The sequence below is a fragment of the Cryptomeria japonica genome, unplaced genomic scaffold, assembly GCF_030272615.1.
Source record: "Cryptomeria japonica unplaced genomic scaffold, Sugi_1.0 HiC_scaffold_25, whole genome shotgun sequence".
Taxonomy (NCBI): Eukaryota; Viridiplantae; Streptophyta; class Pinopsida; order Cupressales; family Cupressaceae; genus Cryptomeria; species Cryptomeria japonica.
In genome coordinates, this window is record NW_026728847.1 from 30,599 (window position 1) to 40,813 (window position 10,215).

Here is a 10,215-nt window from a genome sequence, read left to right on the forward strand (position 1 = left end):
TATTTTATGACCCATTTTTTAGTACTTATTTTTATGACTCATTTTTAGTACCCATTTTTATATCTAATTTTTTGTGACCCATTTTGATGACCCACTTAACCCATTTTTTGATGACCCATTTTTAGTATCTATTTGGATGACTTATTTTTAGATTTTATTTTGCTGAACTATTTTTAATATTCATTTTGATAACTCAATTCTAATAAGTATTTTTATTACACATTTTTATAACCCATTTTTATGATTCATTTTGATGACCCATTTTTAGTATTGATTTTTAGTACCCATTTTTAGTACCAATTTTTTATAAACCATTTTGATTACCCATTTTATGATTTATTTTGATGACCAATTTTTTATGACCTATTTTGATGACCCATTATGAGTACCCCTATTTTTATGACCCATTTTTATCAGCCATTTTTTAGTACCCATTTTTATGACTCATTTTTTAGTACCTATTTTTATGATTGATTTTAGTACCCATTTTTTATAACCCTTGATACGGTTTTAGTACAGTTTTTTATGGCTCATTTTGATGACATATTTTTAGTATCCGTATTTATAATTAATTTTTAATACCCATTTTTATAATCAATTTTTTAGTATCCACTTTTATGATCCATTTTAATGATTCATTTTTTGTACCCATTTTTTGTATCCATTTTAAAAACCCATTTGTTGTAACCATTTTTAAGACCCATTTTTAATATCCATTTTGATGACCTATTTTTAGTATCCATTTTGATGACCCTTTTTTAGTATCCATTTATATGACCAATTTTTATAAGTCTTGTTTATGATTCATTTTTAGTACATATTTTTAGTACCCATTTTATGATCCATTTTGATGATCTCCTATAAGTATCAAGTTTTATGACCCATTTTTCCTAACTATTTTTACAACCTATTATGATGACTCACTTTTTATGACCCATTCTGAGTATCCATTTTTATAATACATTTTTATGACCCATCTTTATGACCCATTTTTATGAACCATTTTTTAATACCCATTTTTAATTACTCATTTTTAGTACCCATTTTTAGTAATTGGTTTGATAACCCATCTTTATGACACATAAATAAGGGCTAGAATCAAGCAATCATAAGTTATAGTTCCATCCATTAATCAACATGCTTTCAATAGTTAGTCATTCAAACTATTAATTAATTAGTTCATTTGAGAAAGACCCTAGGGAACTTCTACCACCCACCACCATAGAATTTTAGGGCAAGTGTAATGCCCCGCTAGGAAACCCCGAAGGGATAAGCTAAAACACAAGAATAGAGTGAAAATAATTTTTAAAAAAAAATTTAAACACAACACAATGATACAATGAGATATCAAAATTTAGATTACACAGTAGAAGACTTCAACTAACACCTAAAGAGTTTCCCAACATGATCACTTAATTCCACATTTAACTCAACTCACGCTAATTAATTCAATTAAGTTGAATGACTTAATGACAAGATAATACTTAAACAAAGGATCATTTCTTTTAGAAGATAAACATATAGATAACATGATAAGGTTCATCCATTGAGGTTAAAAGTATAGGTAACCTGATCAAGTTCATCCAATAAAATTTAACCAACCATTATGTTCAAACTTTCATTAAAACCTAAGACATGCATATAATTTCAAAGCGTACTTAAATTTATCATAAACTAATGAATACTTTCCAAGCATACTTTAATTGCATTATCAATAACTGAATCCATTCCATTATTCAAATCTACAATCCTTCATGATCCAAATCACTGCATTTAATAAGATGACTAGGCACATGCATTTAAGATTAATTTCATCTAATCCACTTTATACATTCTAACAAAATGCCATCCATACATGCTAAAACTAAAAAGGAAACATAAGAACATAAGCATCACATAACACCAAATTGATATCGGAGTTCACCCCTAGTGTGCTACATCTTCGGATCTACTCAACTGCAAGACCCCTATGATAAATAAATAATAGAGAAGAATACATAAGGTCACATCATTTACAATCCTGCCATCAAGATGAACATAACCAATAATACATATGACCACATCGGTCAAATAAATACATAAATGATCCCTGAATAGGGAAGGATCCAACTAAACATAATCGAAGCAAATACAAAGATCCACTGGAGCATCTGTGAAACTAAGTCTTCACAACCCATCATAAGCAACCCAAGGTCTAACATGATATCAGGTACTCACAAGGGCATAAGCAACATGACGACTCCACAATAATGCTCCTATCAAGACAACACAACAACACACTAGCAAACATAACCTAGTATGGTTATCATGGCAGGTCTTCATAGGTTCCGGCCCCATCCACTGGGTTACCCTAGCAACCTATTCTGAACCTCCGACCCATCCAAGTCTCATGTGAACCCACACATCCTTTCATGAAGACAAGGATGATGGTTTGCCATTTCAGGCCTTCTCACTGCATGTCGAGTCTGTGTTAGCACTCATCCCATGTGTGACGCATAATTATCTTACTAAGTGATTCATTAACTAACTCTCTAATATTCTATTAGATTATCACTTATTTAGACACACTTCCGATGGGTTACCCAGTAGCCACTTTAGGCATGGCCCCCAATCGAAAGACACTTTCCTAAATGACACTAGGCTATACTCAAATGAACTCCTAAACCAAAGAATACACAAGGTCAAGCAAACAGAGTTCAACACAGTAGGAATACCCACTTGGTCAAACAAGACTTCATACGAGGTGCACTGATTGACGGTACTCTAACTAGAGATTGGACCAGCTATGGCCAACCACGAATCAACATTTGACACCCGCATAAAGGACATGACCAGTTACAACACCATCACAAGAAAATAGTCAAACTCAGGATCGAGGACAAAAACAGGTACCCAATTCAATCTTATGACAGGGTCCAACAAACAAAATCAAAGACTTGCTATTTCTTAAGCAAATGTGAATACATAAAATTAAACATGCATAGGCATAGATTGGAAAAGACAATCTTCTTTCCTATTGTTTACACACAACAATCAATCCAGTTTTCTAAAGGATCTAAGTTGATTGCAGTTTGTTTACCTTGTCTAGGTACAGGTCGTTCATGGTTTACTAACTCACTAAAGTTCGATTGCATCATACAATAATTTAAATATTTCATCGTGAGTTTTCAAACCAAAATCACATGATAATAGTTATAATGTATGCAGTATACACAATGATATAAAATCAATTATTCATTACTCACATAAAAATATGATATTCATTTAAAAAAATAAAACATCATTTTCATCCATGGTCGAACACAATAATCTAATCTCATATTCCAATTAAAAAAAAATTGAAATTGGAAATTACAGTTTACAAATTAAAAATTACAATTAGATATATATATTTCACTGAAATGAAAATAAATTATTTAATTCCAAATTAAATTTATTTTTATTTCTTACTTTCAAATTCCCAAATTAACATAATATTTAATCCTCTGATTAAAAATAAATAAAATAACATTATATAAATAATTCATTGAAATATTATTCTCTTCCCAATTTAAATCTCTTTTTCATATTAAAAGAAAATCTTAATGAATTCTCAATTAAAACAAAATCATTTCCTACCTCCAAAATAATTTAAAAATTATTTATATCACTAAAATATATCACTAAAATAAATAAATAAATAAATATATATATATATTTAAATAAAAAAAAAGAGTCACTTTATTTTATTTAATTTTTTTACAAAAAATTTCACTTCCCATAACACAAGGAAGAACTCAGAAATTTGAGTTTTCCAAAAAACTCATAGCTTCCTTCACATAAATTTTTTTAATAGTTAATTTGATTTATATATATATATATATATATATATATATATATATTCAGAGGTTATGAATATTTTATTTCTTTTTGTTTTTGTAAAAATCAAACTCTCATTGCCAAGTTTATTTGGAAAATTTTCTGAGTGAAATAAGTAGGGAATGATTTTTTTATTTTTTTGAAAACAAATTAACTTCTGTGCAACTAAATTTGGGCTTTTTCAAAATTTTGAAAACATATCTATACTAAAAATCAATTTACTCACAAATTGAAACACAAATTAAGAAGGAAAATGAAGATTTTATTTCCAATCAGACAAACTAACTATCAAACCAGAGAAAATTCAAGAAATTTAGAGAGTTTCAAAATTCAACAATACTAAATCAAAATCCAAATCAACCAACCTGCAAATGCTTTCCTGGAAGACAAATTGTACAAGAGCCATCCCAAATTCTTCAAGCAAATAAAAAACCCCCAAAATTTGTATGCAAATTTCTCCTCCAAATGCCCAAAATTTTCCATTCCAAAAAATAACTCTCTAAAAATAATCCTCCCAAAAATATTTTCAAACCTAGGTTAAATGGGAGATTGTTGACCAAATCTTTTTAACCACACACAAACACACAACCCAAGAAAGCCAAGCAGACAGACGACCTGCATACCCACCCAAAGGGAATACCAATGATGACTGACGACACTCACTTAAGCACAACTATGGTCAAATGAGGGTCTTACAACCACCTAATCCAAAATCTAATGACCAAAGAGATACACTCAAACCTGCAAATCGAGGCAGAGACGAACCTCACACCCATGCGACACTGTACCTAAAATCTCCTGCAACCAAGAGTCATACATGCATACAAATATATGCTTAATGAAAGTGTTAGCCCAAGATTAATAACACGAAATAGGAGAACTAATAAACTTGCACACGAATTGGTGCGAAAACCACATTAACAGGTACACACAAAAATCAAAACATCTGACTATAACATTATAACATGATAAACTAACCAAGGTCAAACTGAGATGAGAAATTGATTAGGGCAGGGGTACTACATTCTCCCCCCCAGGTTCCGACTTACTCCTAGAAGTCATAAGGCTAGATGGAGAATATGTCGCACGCATTAGCTCTAAAACTCAATCAACAATTATCAAATTGCACATAGGAATCTTTCCATAAATAAATGAAACATTATTGCTAAAACCTTTATGAATGCCCTTATCCATTGACAAGATACATCTAAATCCATACCTTTCTTATAACATTCTAGAAACTATCTACAATCATAGCAAAGAAACAAGAATTTTCTCCCTTTCATCACACCAAATTAAAGCATTAAAAGAGGTAAACAACAATTACCATACTCATCTATCAAATATGACCAGAAAACATGCCATCATGATCAATTTCTTTTACCAATCCATCCTCATCATAAAAATTTATCGCATAGAACTAGCTTCAAAATTCAATTTCTACAACCAAGTTAACTTTCAATAAATAAGAGCAACATATAGTACACAATTGTTTACACTTGCCAGGCATATAAATACCTTTCCAATGACTATGTCCCATAACACAGTGACAAGTTAACACAACACAATTTACTCCATGATTACACATAATAATCATCCACATAACTGGAATGCACAACTCAAAAGACCACATGTGAGCATGTCTAATGCTCAGTCAAAGATAACATGCACGATCAACATCTCTATGCTTGATCTTAGAACAATAATATGATCATAAATATCGAATATCTCACTCAAGGCTCGATGGTGCTAGGGCACACCATAGCGGTGCTACCTTCCATACAAGACCTTTGTGAAGATCCCTTGTTGAGTAAGGTGGTTAGCCTCCAAGAGATAGTCACCACAAATAGGCAGGTAGTGGATCCTAGCTGCATCACAGCCTCACATAGCCCCATCCTCAAGGTTCCCTATGTCTACTTCCTCATACACACTCAACCAAGACCATCTCATATGTCCTTGGAGAGGAATTTCACATTTCAAGACAAGACCAGCATACAAAAACAATAAGGATATACCAATTTAGCCACCAAAGTACATAAGAATATGGATAATAAATCATCAATTCCAATAGTAAGGCAAGAAAATAATCCGGAATTTGCAACACCAAATCAAGTAATAAAAAGATTGAAAGATCGTGGCTAAACCTTCAAAGTCAAAATAGAATAAATTGCTGATCCACAAAGAAATAAATAAGAATATCACAACTGCACATAACATAACTATGTGACTAGCATCTAGCCACCAATGAGGAAGGAAGGAACAATCATCTAGCTATTGCAGTAGCTCATCATGTGGTGCGGCCTAGTCACACATCCACACAGCATGACAATGAGCACTTCGATATCACCTTGCATCATGTCGTCATGTGGCATTGCAATACTCCAAGTGGAGAAAACACGCAATGGACGTATCCTGCATGGTAGTGTACCTCACGAAAAAAGGCACGCGTAGGTCACATTTCGCATAGCGACATATCTCTCAAGATACTTGCCGTAAGCCAGAGGCATACATGGCTAAGGTCAACCCACATGTCTACCAACACCTACCAACTGGCAGCTCATGTAAACAAAACCTACCTTTCATGAAGACAATGCAACAAGATCCTCCAAGATACATCATCACTATGCTCAAGAATGACCATCAATTTGCTCAAATAAAAGAGAGGAATAGGCTGGCACACATAAACCTTATAAATAGATTCATCAAAAGGGAAAGTATTGAGTACACCTTTGATACCGTTTTATTGTATAACTATATCTTTCCTTGAAATAGAGAAGCTAAAGTCGCTTCGCGCCGACATTACTCATATGTCGATCCATCCTATTCAAGGAATGGTGGCTCCAAATACTACCCCTTAACATACTGAATTACCAACAACCTGAGGTTTGGTACTCAGTAGGGAAACAAATAAGCAACATCACATAAACAGTATGGTTTTCCATACTCATAAGCAACATATCCTCCATGGTTGATTACTTCACCAACCCATGGGCACATATAGAAAGCACGGGTTTCTTACAATACATAAAGAAAGCACCAGTACTGGTTTAGTCACATTAATGAAGAGTACTTTTTAGTACGCTATCATCTACTCCGGGAAGGTTTTAACTATGCTGTCCACATGAATAATTGAATAAAGTTTATTCTAGATACAAGTACTGGAATTTTTAACAATTCACCATTACATAAAGAAATAACATCATTCCTATATCTTTCTTTAATTCCACTAAGCATTCATAACCACATTACTAACTATGCAAATTTCTTTTCCAAAGCTTACGACTTCCATCTTTCAATATGAAGCCAAAATGCAAAATTACAATTTCACATGCTTTATAAACATTCTATTTAAATCAATGCATTCTTTTGTAGCATTCCTAAAAATCTTATCATCTAGGTAAAGAGAAGGGAAAGAAAGTTTGATCTATTTCATACATAGAACAAGATCAACAAAGTCACACTACATTATAAAATTTCTCACTATAAGTCTATCATCTTAATTGCATGGTTTTTCGTTTCACTACCGTTTAGATGAATTGCCAATAGGCCTAACATGACATTTCCATCTATTATGGTTGCAACAGAATGTCCTAGTTTTCCAAACAAGCAATCGTGACAGACAATCTTTTCAATAATACAAGACCTCTTGAGAACACTCACTATTCTTAATTCTCTACAAAACATATCATAATCTGCAACCTTTTATTGAAAATTCAAGGTACAATAAGTAGGTAAAAGAGGAGCTATCAACTAAATAATACATAATTATGCATGCACATCAAACAAACCTTTCATTTACACTTTCTAATCATAATAAGTCAATTATATATATGTCCAAAAGCAAGTTCAATGGAGCATTGTTAAAATAGGTCCTCAATCAAATTGGTTTAATGAAACACATAAAACAATATTTCATGGAACACATTAATACACACTCGAAGCTACTATAACATGTTCCCTTTTTATACATCTTTTACAAACAAAGTAGTTTCACATAACAACTATTCACATATTAATTCACCTTACTTAAGACATAATTTAATTATGTTACTCCTACAATACACATGGAGAATTCTTTAATGTAAACATACAATTTTCTCCCAATAACCAATATGAACTTTCAAACCCATAGCCCTTTTATTATCTAAAACCACATAAGTGTCATAAGGCTCACACAAGGGTTCAAGAAGTCACAACCTTTCTCTTGCAAAAAGAAAACTCACATAAGAGATAAACACACATATCACTAACATTATAATTTCTAGAGAGAGAGGAGGAAGGGTGATAATCATTCAATTTGCTACATAATAAGCATTCAATATCTACCATACTAGTCCTTCAAGTGGACAACACTAAGCTAGATCATAATCTTAAACAAGCACATTTCGTACTTTCAGATTCAAGACAACACTAACCAACCCAAATGGATTAGTCGAAAGAGTACAACAATCAATAAGGAAGGTACCTACGACTTTCTTTCCGAATAAGAGTAATCATAGACCATGACATCAATACACAAACAAAGCACATATAATCACTCCAAAGCACCAACATCAAGAAGGTGAAAACAAGGTGTGAACACACACGTTACACACCAGTTAAGGTCTGCTCAATCACACACATACAAAAGGAGGACAAGCATACAACAATAGGTCTATACACTGTGAGGCCCTACCCTGACCCGTCCTAGCGTTTTAGTGATTTTCATGTTAGAACTATTATGGATGCTTCATTCTTATGCATTACGGATATAGAACTTTATATGATCCCAGGATTGGATAACATTGATATATTGATTCTTCATTTCTATGCATTATGGATATATAATTTTATATGATTCAAGGATAGGATTACATTGAGATGGTGTATGTCATTTATTTGAATTGCAAAACTTTATTATGATGTTAGAATTATGATGCATGTCTTATGAAAGGTTAGAATTTATGAAAATTATGATAATTGCTTATGTGGATTGCTTTGGATATATGGTAAATTGATTTGTATGATGGCAATTATATGCAGAGTGATTGAACTGTATTCTTGTTTATATGTTTAAAATTATATGAGGTTATTTGAGAATTACTAATGTGTAATTTAGATGCATAGGAAAATTTTCCATGTGACCATGGAAACAATATGGAGAATCGAGCCTAGACCTTTGTACGTTCGTAAAACCAGGTGTTGTCTATTTGGAGAGATAACACCCCGTATGTATCATATTTTATTCGTAAACATAAATGTTTGCATGTGTGTTAAATTGTATTTATTATTTTGTTTAATCCAACAAGAGACAATTTCCATGTGTAATTAAGTAATGTATTTTATTGTGTCACTTGACACGTGTTGAATAGTGTTTTGATTTTGACATGTCTCTTGGAGGGAGATTGTTTCAACCAAAGCCTTTTTCTAAATATTTGAGTGTGGTATGAGATTTGCCTTGGGTAGAGAGTCTTTGGAGTGGTAGAGAGTCTTGTGATGTGCTCTTGGTTGCCTTGTGATGGCCTTGTGTTCTACTATTTTATAGTTTCTCCTCAAGGTACTTAGTCCACTTCTACCCATGTAAAAATCACACTATGTGATGATGTTAATCCTTGGGATGGGAATATGTTTGTTGTAAGTTTGTCATGCTTGTTTGTGTATTGCTTGACTATAACCCATCTAGGTCTTGGTTCTCCAAGCTCGAGGGTGGCTTCCAGTAAGCCTATGTTGGGAGGTGAGCCTCCATGGTCACAACCTTAAGACTTTGTATTGTAGGTTTGCTTGGAAAGGAAGGAAAGGAAAAGAAAAGCTAGGAGTTACTAGTATTGTCATTTGTTAATATTGCTATTGAAAAATTTATTTATTTTTGAAGCCCTCATTTAATAGAATGAGAGGCTAAGTTGGGTATTCATCCTCTTTGTAAAAGTTACTATGTTGTAAATGAAAGTATTCTCTATTACCATGTTTTATCATAAAAATGAAATGCATTCTTTTATTGAGTTTGTTATTGCAAGAAAGAAATGAAATATATTTATGGAATAAGCTTTCTATAGTTCTTGAATTAATATTTGTTGTATTTATGTTTTTGGAAATAAAAGTCCCTTCTATCTTTTTAAGCATATTGGAAAAATAATGGAAATAAATGAAGTAGTAAAGCATGAATGATAGTAGAGAGAAATAAACATGTAGTTCTATTTATTTATTTCCAAATGCAAAATAGAGATAAATAGCTTTTAGTATGAATAATAAAAATCCATTTTACATGATGGCAATATTTTTTAAGTGAATTCTAGACTATATTAATGCTGCTGTAATTTATTTATTTCTGTCATTTATTCAAAAAAAAAATGCAGAAAATAAGGGTAGATAAATTAATAT